This window comes from Schistocerca cancellata, chromosome 5 (assembly GCF_023864275.1).
Source record: "Schistocerca cancellata isolate TAMUIC-IGC-003103 chromosome 5, iqSchCanc2.1, whole genome shotgun sequence".
NCBI classification, from domain to species: domain Eukaryota; kingdom Metazoa; phylum Arthropoda; class Insecta; order Orthoptera; family Acrididae; genus Schistocerca; species Schistocerca cancellata.
The window spans coordinates 596,717,752-596,722,703 of NC_064630.1; the positions used below are offsets into that span (position 1 = coordinate 596,717,752).

General features: G+C 50.1%; 1 non-coding gene across 1 annotated transcript; it reads right to left on the bottom strand.

The window, feature by feature from the left end:
• Window positions 1–204: 204 nt before the first annotated feature.
• Window positions 205–278, bottom strand: Trnat-ugu (transfer RNA threonine (anticodon UGU)). Its single transcript has one exon. It is a non-coding gene; the product is annotated as a tRNA-Thr (tRNA).
• Between the last annotated feature and the right edge of the window lie 4,674 nt (window positions 279–4,952).

The window sequence follows — 4,952 nt, forward strand, 5'->3', positions numbered from 1 at the left end:
AATCGGTGGCCATGACATCAAGGTGAGTTCACATGAAGCATTGTAGTAGAATTACTCCCTTGCGACAAGAACAATTATTCTGCTAGGAGATACTATTGCTGACAGGGAAGATTAGTAGAGGTCACTCGGGTGTGGTTGTTAAATTTACGTACAAATATGAAGGTGGGCCCTGTCTGCGACATTCCTTATTCAGATGCAAATGTGTGCCCCGACCGGGACTTGAACCCGGGATCTCCTGCTTACATGGCAGACGCTCTATCCATCTGAGCCACCGAGGACAAAGTATACAGTGCGGCTGCAGGGAGTATCTATGGCACGCCTCCCGTGGAACTCACATTCCCAACTTATTGTCCCGCACTACATTCATAGTGCCCCTGCCCATTATACTCATTACTCGCGGCTTTTTGCCGATTCCCGTAAGAGTTCGGGCACTGTTTGTGCACCCGCACAGAAGAAGATTGTCAAATGTTCGGTGAGCCTTAACTATACATATATACGTGAAGATGGTATCTGTTCTTTCGGACATGTATCTGCATAGGAACTGGCGTTCTGTAGTGTCCTTTTGGTTGCGAATTACGCAGTTGGGTTATTCTTTCATATGGATTAGGCCAGCCTCTCATTAGGTGCTACGGTGCTGTGCATGACCTTATACCACGTAAATCTAACGTGTTCTGACGTTGCCCGTTCTGTGACGTTTTTCCAGACTACTGGCCAATCGTAGTCTGGAAATTTTATCTCTATTTTTGTTTTGCTTGTGTGCCCTCTCAGCGCGCCGTACATATTTTTCGCCGTCATGAGCCCTGCGTTAGCCACAGTGGGGAGTGCGTAGCTCTTATCGAGTGCAGCTCCTGCTGTATGTGGTTTGGGATATGAGTGGTATCTAGCGGTGCTTCCTCTGACCGTGGCCTGTCGGTGTTTATTAGGCAAGCCGTGATGCTGTCTGCAATCTTCATTTCCATTTGGATTGCTGTGGATCAACAGCGCTGCACACTTCGTTCTCACTTCCACTAATACGAGCCTTTCTTCCTCCTTTCTCAGCGAGTACTTCGCCTGCGAGACTTTGGAGATCTCCCACCTCCACAACAGCTTGCAGACTGCTCCTTGGATCGCTCGTTCAATTTCTGTTGGTGCGCATAGTATCTGTGCAATATACCAGGCTTCCGACAAGATCACCGTGTTGGTCGGTTTCAGTCTTTGTACCAGTGTTAGATTTCGCTTCCCATGTGTCCTGGCGAGATCTCTTATTGTGTGTAGGATTATTCGCCAGTTTCGTGGTGCCATCTTTAATTAACACTTTTATGTTTCTATCCCAAGTGTTTCATGGGTGTCCTTTATTTGGCAACACTGCCTGTGGTTGTTAAACTCCCACTGCCAATGGGGAACAGCACTGTTTTCTGGGATTCATCCTTGCTCCTGATCCGTTTTGGAATGTTTTTATGGCTGGCTCAATTTTGTCGATGTCCTCCTTAACCCGCGCGGGATTAGCCGAGCGGTCTCAGGCGCTGCAGTCATGGACTGTGCGGCTGGTCCCGGCGGAGGTTCGAGTCCTCCCTCGGGCATGGGTGTGTGTGTTTGTCCTTAGGATAATTTAGGTTAAGTAGTGTGTAAGCTTAGGGACTGATGACCTTAGCAGTTAAGTCCCATAAGATTGCACACACATTTCAACATTTTTTTACCCTACTTATAGTTGACGAAAATTCCCACATCGTCTGTGTAAGTCATACATGCGACCGTTTGTGGTCTTATTTTGTAACCATTTAAGGCGGCTGCCAGTTCCCAGGAGTGGGTCAAGCGCTGCTGCGAAAAGGGCCGTGGACAGAGAACGGCCTTGTCTCACTAACTTCCCTAACTTTATTCTTCTTCATTTCCATCAGTTTATGGATATTTTTGATGTGGTATTCGTTAGGATGTTTTTTACGATGTAGGTGAATGTAGTGCCGAATCTGTGTTTTGTCAGCGTTGGCAGTTGGTACCGGTAACTGAGGCTGTCGAAAGCCTTGTGAATATCAACTGAAATTATTGCTGTGGTCGTTGCGATGATTGCGGCTTGCGCAGTGTCGTCTCTGTATGCGCAGGCAGCGTCGAATATGCTCCTCCCAAGCATTGCACAAGTTTGCCACTGGCTGATGGCCTTCGTTAGCGCTGTGTTGATGTTGTCTGCGAGACATTTCGCCGGAATTTTGAATCTGCATTTACCAGCATTATAATCTGAACTCGATCTGCTCCGCTGCCCGTTTCTTTGGTAGAAGAATTACCGACCCTGCCCCGTTTAGGATATCGTTTACTACACTCCTGGAAATTGAAATAAGAACACCGTGAATGCATTGTCCCAGGAAGGGGAAACTTTATTGACACATTCCTGGGGTCAGATGATCACACTGACAGAACCACAGGCACGTAGACACAGGCAACAGAGCATGCACAATGTCGGCACTAGTACAGTGTATATCCACCTTTCGCAGCAATGCAGGCTGCTATTCTCCCATGGAGACGATCGTAGAGATGCTGGATGTAGTCCTGTGGAACGGCTTGCCATGCCATTTCCACCTGGCGCCTCAGTTGGACCAGCGTTCGTGCTGGACGTGCAGACCGCGTGAGACGACGCTTCATCCAGTCCCAAACATGCTCAATGGGGGACAGATCCGGAGATCTTGCTGGCCAGGGTAGTTGACTTACACCTTCTAGAGCACGTTGGGTGGCACGGGATACATGCGGACGTGCATTGTCCTGTTGGAACAGCAAGTTCCCTTGCCGGCCTAGGAATGGTAGAACGATTGGTTCGATGACGGTTTGGATGTACCGTGCACTATTCAGTGTCCCCTCGACGATCACCAGTGGTGTACGGCCAGTGTAGGAGATCGCTCCCCACACCATGATGCCGGGTGTTGGCCCTGTGTGCCTCGGTCGTATGCAGTCCTGATTGTGGCGCTCACCTGCACGGCGCCAAACACGCATACGACCATCATTGGCACCAAGGCAGAAGCAACTCTCATCGCTGAAGACGACACGTCTCCATTCGTCCCTCCATTCACGCCTGTCGCGACACCACTGGAGGCGGGCTGCACGATGTTGGGGCGTGAGTGGAAGACGGCCTAACGGTGTGCGGGACCGTAGCCCAGCTTCATGGAGACGGTTGCGAATGGTCCTCGCCGATACCCCAGGAGCAACAGTGTCCCTAATTTGCTGGGAAGTGGCGGTGCGGTCCCCTACGGCACTGTGTAGGATCCTACGGTCTTGGCGTGCATCCGTGCGTCGCTGCGGTCCGGTCCCAGGTCGACGGGCACGTGCACCTTCCGCCGACCACTGGCGACAACATCGATGTACTGTGGAGACCTCACGCCCCACGTGTTTAGCAATTCGGCGGTACGTCCACCCGGCCTCCCGCATGCCCACTATACGCCCTCGCTCAAAGTCCGTCAACTGCACATACGGTTCACGTCCACGTTGTCGCGGCATGCTACCAGTGTTAAAGACTGCGATGGAGCTCCGTATGCCACGGCAAACTGGCTGACACTGACGGCGGCGGTGCACAAATGCTGCGCAGCTAGCGCCATTCGACGGCCAACACCGCGGTTCCTGGTGTGTCAGCTGTGCCGTGCGTGTGATCATTGCTTGTACAGCCCTCTCGCAGTGTCCGGAGCAAGTATGGTGGGTCTGACACACCGGTGTTTTCCATTTCCAGGAGTGTATTTCGGATCGGAAACTGCCTAGTAGGTACCAAAATGGGTTATAAAATTTCTTGGAGATGCCGTCAGCGGCTGTTGCTCTGCCTTGGAGGGTGGCTGTCACCTCATCCTCAGTAACGCTTTCGATTAGTACCGCCCGGTCTGCGTTGCTGAGAATCCGACATATTTCTAATAGGATGTTTGCAGTTTCGGTATCGTCCGTCTCTTCGCTTCTGAAGAGGTCTCTCAAGTGATTTTCTACGTAGCTCTTGTTTAGCTCACAGATTGTTTTCGTGGTAGTCGCGCTGTTCAATGATGATCTTGCTGTTTGACATTTGTCTTTCACTGTGTAACTGTGTAAGTGTGCAGTGTGGCAGGCCCATTTTCGATGAGGTCGTGTGTCTGGCTACGGATGGTGAAGCCTTTCGTTTGTTATTGTTTGATGTTGAGGAGACAGTTTTCAATCCTCTCAAGCACGTCAGGTACTGTGAATCGTCCGCAGGGGCGTTCAGCGCGTGTTTGAGCCAGAGTGCGAAGTCTGCCGTGCTTTTCCGCCAGAAAACTTTTGTCTCACTGTATCTGTTACTGATCTTCTTATCGCTGGCTTGGCATATTCTGGTCACCACTCTGTAGTGGATTTGTTTGAATCTTTCCTTTCTGAACATTTTTCCTATTGTCTTTGTTATTTCAGAATGCAGTTTCTCGTCTGTGAGTTGCTGCGTGTTGAGTTCCCGTCTTGTTTTTTTACCAGCAATCTTTCTTCTTGGGAGATGGATTTTAAGGCTAGTACGCACAGTGATCAGAGAAGATCACTGGACAGACATCGAAGTGTGGTACAGAGGCGACCAACTCCCTGCTCACGTACATCCTGTCTAACCCGATTTCCCCCTGTTGTGGTGGAACGTGAACTCCTTGTTTCCCATGTTGTGCAGATGCCACGAGTTGTTGAGCTTCAGACGCCTTATCACCTTTTGCAGCTCTACACATAGATCTGGTACCGGTATCTGGTCTTCTAGCGTGGCAATGCAATTAAAATCCCTTCCTAGCACAACGTTGAGATACTGTGCGAGAGCTGTTCGCAAATGCGTTCATTGAGGAATTGGCTTCTGGTCCTCTTGTTCTCTGTTTCCGACGGTGTATATATGTTTTCGAATCGTGTTCCTGGTATTTCTACTGCCAAACCACTCCCATGTATCACTAGTTTTGATTCTCCTGTTTCTGTTTCTTCTCTGACCGTAATAGTTGACCCTCGTCTCGTTTCAGGGCCAATGTTGCTGACACCTTCAG